The sequence below is a fragment of the Oncorhynchus gorbuscha genome, unplaced genomic scaffold (genome assembly GCF_021184085.1).
Source record: "Oncorhynchus gorbuscha isolate QuinsamMale2020 ecotype Even-year unplaced genomic scaffold, OgorEven_v1.0 Un_scaffold_2570, whole genome shotgun sequence".
NCBI lineage: Eukaryota > Metazoa > Chordata > Actinopteri > Salmoniformes > Salmonidae > Oncorhynchus > Oncorhynchus gorbuscha.
In genome coordinates this window covers 27,109-35,797 of record NW_025747046.1, presented here as the reverse complement: position 1 = coordinate 35,797, position 8,689 = coordinate 27,109, and positions in this window count along the sequence as shown.

The following is an 8,689-nucleotide window of genomic DNA, read 5'->3' as shown; positions in this document are numbered from 1 at the left end:
GTTTTAACTGTCATTCATAAACTAAAAATTACATATGAACACATTTAATTTCCTCTACACACTTCACAATGAATATGTTATAATACTTGACCCACCCAGTTAGCTATATGAACAATATGTTATAATGTGACTTGACTACCCAGTTACTATATGAACAACATGTTATTGAATGTACATGAATACCTACCCAATTAGCTTATGAACAATATGTTCATTATTCTACCAGTGATCCTATATGAATAACCCTGTTATTCATATTGTATCATTAACATATGACCAACATGTTATAATGAATTGACCCCTGGTAGGATCATTATTACTATGAACAACTGTTATAATTGACTTGACCATTACCTAGTCCTACATGAATAACATGTTATCATTATCCTTGACTACCCAACTTCAACATTCTAATTCAATTGTCCATTATAATAACCCACCCAGTGGTATGAACAATGTTATAATGTATTGTCATCATTATTTATAATGTGACTTGACTCCAATGTTATTCATGTGTAATGTCATTACTCCACCCAGTTAGACTCATATGAACAATATGTTATTTAATGTGACTTGATCCTTAGCTATATGAACAATCATGTTACCTAATGTGACTTGGTGGAATGTTATTCATATTGATCATTATTATAGTGACTTGAATGTTATTCATATTGTATCATTATTACCTAGTGACCTCACCCAGTGGAATGTTATTCACCTCATTATTACCTAGTGAACCTCATGGTGGAATGTTATCCCAATATTGTATCATTATTACCTTGTGACCTCATGTTAGGAATGTTATTCATATTGTATCATTATTACCTAGTGACCTGATGGTGGAATGTTATTCATATTTTATCATTATTACCTAGTGACCTACATGGTGGAATGTTATTCATATTGTATAATTATTACCTAGTGACCTCATGGTGGAATGTTATTCATATTGTATCATTATTTCCTAGTGACCTCATGGTGGAATGTTATTCATATTGTATCATTATTACCTAGTGACCTCATGGTGGAATGTTATTCATATTGTACATCATTATTACCTTTGTGACCTCATGGTGGAATGTTATTCATATTGTATCATTATTACCTCCCTCATGTGGAATGTTATTCATATTGTATCATTATTACCTAGTGACCTCATGGTGGAATGTTATTCATATTGTATCATTATTACCTAGTGACCTCATGGTGGAATGTTATTCATATTGTATCATTATTACCTAGTGACCTCATGGTGGAATGTTATTCATATTGTATCATTATTACCTAGTGACCTCATGGTGGAATGTTATTCATATTGTATCATTATTACCTAGTGACCTCATGGTGGAATGTTATTCATATTGTATCATTATTACCTAGTGACCTCATGGTGGAATGTTATTCATATTGTATCATTATTACCTAGTGACCTCATGGTGGAATGTTATTCATATTGTATCATTATTACCTAGTGACCTCATGGTGGAATGTTATTCATATTGTATCATTATTACCTAGTGACCTCATGGTGGAATGTTATTCATATTGTATCATTATTACCTAGTGACCTCATGGTGGAATGTTATTCATATTGTATCATTATTACCTAGTGACCTCATGGTGGAATGTTATTCATATTGTATCATTATTACCTAGTGACCTCATGGTGGAATGTTATTCATATTGTATCATTATTACCTAGTGACCTCATGGTGGAATGTTATTCATATTGTATCATTATTACCTAGTGACCTCATGGTGGAATGTTATTCATATTGTATCATTATTACCTAGTGACCTCATGGTGGAATGTTATTCATATTGTATCATTATTACCTAGTGACCTCATGGTGGAATGTTATTCATATTGTATCATTATTACCTAGTGACCTCATGGTGGAATGTTATTCATATTGTATCATTATTACCTAGTGACCTCATGGTGGAATGTTATTCATATTGTATCATTATTACCTAGTGACCTCATGGTGGAATGTTATTCATATTGTATCATTATTACCTAGTGACCTCATGGTGGAATGTTATTCATATTGTATCATTATTACCTAGTGACCTCATGGTGGAATGTTATTCATATTGTATCATTATTACCTAGTGACCTCATGGTGGAATGTTATTCATATTTTTTATAATTTCATAATTAATAAAGAATTAAAAATGTTATGCCTAAAATCCGGTGTTTCTCTGCCAAAGGGGTTTGCTATATTTCAGTCATCTGTGATGTATATAAAGTGTAATATTGGGGTGAAAAACCCCCAAATGGAATCCATTTCAACTCCATATCTGACATGGTACAGGTGTCTTCTTTCTTTAAGCCCAGAACCATGTGTTTGAGGTGATACCTTTGTTTCAGAGTAGATTTGGTTAAGACTTCCAACAAACACTGTGTGACCCTGATTCAGACCACTGCATTTCCAGGTTAATCATTAAAAACAACCGTATGAACAACTAGCAGTCTCCAGGACCAGTGATTCAAGTCTGAGTATCTGTCCCAAAGTGGCACCCTGTTCCCTATATAGTGCACTACTTTGACCAGGGCCCATAGGGCTGTGTGGTGCATTATGGGGAATAGTAGTGCACTACTTTAGACCAAAGCTCTATAACACCCTATTCCCTACATAGTACACTACTTTAGACCAGAGCTCTATAACACCCTATTCCCTACATACTGTGGTACACTACTTTAGACCAGAGCTCTATAACACCCTATTCCCTACATAGTGTAGTACACTACTTTGACCAGAGCTCTATAACACCCTATTCCCTACATACTGTAGTACACTACTTTGACCAGAGCTCTATAACACCCTATTCCCTACATACTGTAGTACACTACTTTGACCAGAGCTCTATAACACCCTATTCCCTACATAGTGTAGTACACTACTTTGACCAGAGCTCTATAACACCCTATTCCCTACATACTGTAGTACACTACTTTAGACCAGAGCTCTATAACACCCTATTCCCTACATACTGTGGTACACTACTTTAGACCAGAGCTCTATAACACCCTATTGCCTACATAGTGCACTACTTTGACCAGAGCTCTATAACACCCTATTGCCTACATAGTGCACTACTTTGACCAGAGCTCTATAACACCTATTCCCTACATACTGAGCACTACTTTGACCAGAGCTCTATAACACCCTATTCCCACACTGACCAGAGCTCTATAACACCCTATTCCCTACATAGTGGTAACTACTTTGACCAGAGCTCTATAACACCCTATTCCCTACATAGTGTAGTGCACTACTTTGACCAGAGCTCTATAACACCCTATCTACATACTGTAGTATACTTTGACCAGAGCTCAGAACACCCTAACGATAGACAGAGCTCTCCCTATTCCCTAATACCATACTTTAGACCAGAGCTCTAAAACTTAGAAATAAAGAAAACACAGAAAACAAAACAGAGCTCTATAAAAAAAACTGAATGCCCACATGGCAAAGAGCCATCACACCCTGTCCAAACCAATCAGAGACAACGATAGACAGCTGTCCCTGAACCATACCCAGCCAAAACTTAGAAATAAAGAAACGTAGAAAACAAAACATAGAATGCCCACCCCACATCACACCCTGTCCAAACCAATCAGAGACAACGATACACAGCTGTCCCTGAACCATACCCAGCCAAAACATAGAAATAAAGAAATGTAGAAAACAAAACATAGAATGCCCACCCCACATCACACCCTGTCCAAACCAATCAGAGACAACGATACACAGCTGTCCCTGAACCATACCCAGCCAAAACTTAGAAATAAAGAAACGTAGAAAACAAAACATAGAATGCCCACCCCACATCACACCCTGACCAAAGCAAATAGAGACATAAAAAGGATGACTGAGTGTTATCCAGTCTTCTCTCTCTCTCTGCCACAATGATGGGATTGTTTTGTGACCATGAATGTAAGAATGACAAACTAACAAAAACTGTTTATTTGTCTTCCTCTAGTGGCAGGTTGTGATAATGTCTGTAGTATCTCCCTCTGTCTCTTCGCTCCTCTCTCCGTCTCCACACTCCCCTCTCTCTCACAAACATAGACTCTGACCTACCCAATGAGCCAGAATGGTTAAAGAATCCCCCCCCCTATGTCTCTCTCTCACTCTCTCTCACTCCTCTCTCTTTCTCCCCCCCCCCTCTGTCTCTCTCTCTCTCTCTCTCCCCTCTCTCTTCCCTCCCTCTCTTCCCTCCCTCTCTCTTCCCTCCCTCTCTCCCCCCTCTCTCTACCCCCCTCTCTCTCACTGTGTAGACCTGCCAGGCTGTTAGGTTGATGGACCATGGAAAGCTACTGAGATTCTGCCATACAGAGAGAGATACAAATGAAGATGATTAAAACTAAAAATACATTAAAACGTGTTGAAATCATTTCCATGTATGTTGTTCTGTTTCTGTTTACAGGACCAGAAATGGGATTCAACTGGGTCAATACAGTCAGAGAATTAACTATATATCCTCAACCTTATTCTATAGTCAATACAGTCAGAGAATTAACTATATATCCTCAACCTTATTCTATAGTCAATACAGTCAGATAATTAACTATATATCCTCAACCTTATTCTCAAGTCAATACAGTCAGATAATTAACTATATATCCTCAACCTTATTTTATAGTCAATACAGTCAGAGAATTAACTATATATCCTAAACCTTATTCTCAAGTCAATACAGTCAGAGAATTAACTATATATCCTCAACCTTATTCTATAGTCAATACAGTCAGAGAATTAACTATATATCCTAAACCTTATTCTCAAGTCAATACAGTCAGATAATTAACTATATATCCTCAACCTTATTCTCAAGTCAATCCACATGCTGGCTTCAACCCAACCCAACACTAACCTAACCCTAACTCTAAACCAACCCTAACCCAATCCTAACCCTACCCAACACTAACCTAACCCTAAACCAACCCTAACCCAATCCTAACCCAAGCCAACACTAACCTAACCCTAAACTAACCCAAACCAACATTAACCTAACCCTAACCCTAAACCAACCCTAACCTAATCCTAACCCAACCCAACCCAACCCAACACTAACCCTAACCCTAAACCAACCCTAACCTAATCCTAACCCAACCCAACACTCCCCTCTCTCTCCAGATGAAATCTCGCGTCTTGTGACGGCCGGCCGCCCAACAACCTGCCCGCTTGACCCTATCCACCCCTCCTCTCTTCTCCAGACCATTTCCGGAGACCTTCTCCCTTACCTCACCTCGCTCATCAACTCATCCCTGACCGCTGGCTACGTCCCTTCCGTCTTCAAGAGAGCGAGAGTTGCACCCCTTCTGAAAAAACCTACACTCGATCCCTCCGATGTCAACAACTACAGACCAGTATCCCTTTTTTCTTTTCTCTCCAAAACTCTTGAACGTGCCGTCCTTGGCCAGCTCTCCCGCTATCTCTCTCAGAATGACCTTCTTGATCCAAATCAGTCAGGTTTCAAGACTAGTCATTCAACTGAGACTGCTCTTCTCTGTATTACGGAGGCGCTCCGCACTGCTAAAGCTAACTCTCTCTCCTCTGCTCTCATCCTTCTAGACCAATCGGCTGCCTTCGATACTGTGAACCATCAGATCCTCCTCTCCACCCTCTCCGAGTTGGGCATCTCCGGCGCGGCCCACGCTTGGATTGCGTCCTACCTGACAGGTCGCTCCTACCAGGTGGCGTGGCGAGAATCTGTCTCCTCACCACGCGCTCTCACCACTGGTGTCCCCCAGGGCTCTGTTCTAGGCCCTCTCCTATTCTCGCTATACACCAAGTCACTTGGCTCTGTCATAACCTCACATGGTCTCTCCTATCATTGCTATGCAGACGACACACAATTAATCTTCTCCTTTCCCCCTTCTGATGACCAGGTGGCGAATCGCATCTCTGCATGTCTGGCAGACATATCAGTGTGGATGACGGATCACCACCTCAAGCTGAACCTCGGCAAGACGGAGCTGCTCTTCCTCCCGGGGAAGGACTGCCCGTTCCATGATCTCGCCATCACGGTTGACAACTCCATTGTGTCCTCCTCCCAGAGCGCTAAGAACCTTGGCGTGTTCCTGGACAACACCCTGTCGTTCTCAACTAACATCAAGGCGGTGGCCCGTTCCTGTAAGTTCATGCTCTACAACATCCGCAGAGTACGACCCTGCCTCACACAGGAAGCGGCGCAGGTCCTAATCCAGGCATTTGTCATCTCCCGTCTGGATTACTGCAACTCGCTGTTGGCTGGGCTCCCTGCCTGTGCCATTAAACCCCTACAACTCATCCAGAACGCCACAGCCCGTCTGGTGTTCAACCTTCCCAAGTTCTCTCACGTCACCCCGCTCCTCCGCTCTCTCCACTGGCTTCCAGTTGAAGCTCGCATCCACTACAAGACCATGGTGCTTGCCTACGGAGCTGTGAGGGGAACGGCACCTCAGTACCTCCAGGCTCTGATCAGGCCCTACACCCAAACAAGGGCACTGCGTTCATCCACCTCTGGCCTGCTCGCCTCCCTACCACTGAGGAAGTACAGTTCCCGCTCAGCCCAGTCAAAACTGTTCGCTGCTCTGGCCCCCCAATGGTGGAACAAACTCCCTCACGACGCCAGGACAGCGGAGTCAATCACCACCTTCCGGAGACACCTGAAACCCCACCTCTTTAAGGAATACCTAGGATAGGATAAAGTAATCCTTCTCACCCCCCCCCTTAAAAGATTTAGATGCACTATTGTAAAGTGGCTGTTCCACTGGATGTCATAAGGTGAATGCACCACTTTGTAAGTCGCTCTGGACAACCCAACCCTAACCTAAACCTAACCCAATCCTAACCCAACCCAACACTAACCTAACCTAACCCAAACCTAACTCAATCCTAACCCAACCCAACACTAACCTAACCCTAACCCAACTATATCTTTAACCCTAACCCAACCCAACACTAACATAACCCTAACACTAACCCTAACCTAACCCTAACCCAATCCTAACCCAACCCAACAGCAACCTAACCCTAAACCAACCCTAACCCAATCCTAACCCAACCCAACACTAACCTAACCCTAACCCAACTATATTCTTAACCCTAACCCAACACTAACCTAACCCTAACCCAATCCTAACCCAACCCAACACTATCCTAACCCAACCCAACACTAACCTAACCCTAACCCAACTATATCCTTAACCCTAACCCAACCCAACCCTAACCCAACCCTAACCCAACCCAACACTAACCTAACCCTAATCCAACTATATCCTTAACCCTAACCCTAAACCTAACCCAACCCAACACTAACCTAACCCAACCCAACACTAACCCAATCCTAACCCAACCCAACCCTAACCATAAACCTAACCCAACCCAACACTAACTTAACCCAATCCAACACTAATCTAACCCTAACCCAACCCCAACTCTATCCATAACCCTATCCCAACACTAAACCTAACCCAACCGTAACCCAACCTCAACTCTAACCCAAACCTAACCTTAACAATCACCCAACCCTAACCTAACCCAACCCTACTCTAACCCAACCCTAACCCAAACCCAACTCTATCCTTAACCCTATCCCAACACTAAACCTAACCCAACTGTAACCAAACCTCAACTCTAACCCTAACCCAACCCTAACCTTAACACTAACCCAACCCTAATCCTAAACCAACTCAATCCTTAACCCTAACCCAACCCTAACTCAACCCTAACCCCAATCCAACCCTAACCCAACCATAACTCAGCCCTAACCCTAATCCAACCCTAATCCAACCCTAACTCAACCTTAACCCTAATCCAACCTTAATCCAGCTCAAACCCAACCCTAACCCTAACCCAACCCCAACTCTAACCCAACCCTACCCCTAACACCAACCCAACCCTAATCCAACACTAACCCTAACCTAACTATATCCTTAACCCTAACCCTAGCTTCAACCCAACCCTATTCACAACCCTAACCATATCCTTAACCCTAACCACACCCTAACACCAACCTAACCCTAACCCAACCCTAACCAACCCAACCCTAACCTAACCTGAACACCAACCCAACCCTAACCCTAACCCTAACCCTAACCCCAACCCCAAACCCAACCCAGCCCCAACTCTAAGCCTCACCCTAACACTAAACCAACCCTAACCCTAACACCAACCCCAACCCCAAACCCAACCCCAACTCTAAGCCTCACCCTAACACTAAACCAACCCTAACCCTAACACCAACCCCAACCCCAAACCAACCCCAACTCTAAGCCTCACCCTAACACTAAACCAACCCTAACCCTAACACCAACCCTAATCCAACACTAACTTTAACCCTAACCCAACTCTATCCTTAATCCTAACCCAACCCTGACCCTAACTCTAACCCAGCACTAACCCTAACCCTAACAGGAGTGTTCAGTGGTTCTACGGTTGGTTTGGCTAGCCTGTTGAGGCTAGGGGGCAGTATTTTGACTTTTGGATTAAAGCCGTGTCCAGAGTAAACGGCCTCCTACTCTTTCCCAGATGGGAATATATGCATATTATTACTGGTGGGTAGAAAACACTCTGAAGTTTCTAAATCTGTTTGAATTATGTCTGTGAGTATAACGGAACTCATATGGCAGACACAAACCTGAGAAGAAATCCAAACAGGAAGTGAGATCTCAATATAGAAAACAGTGCCACAT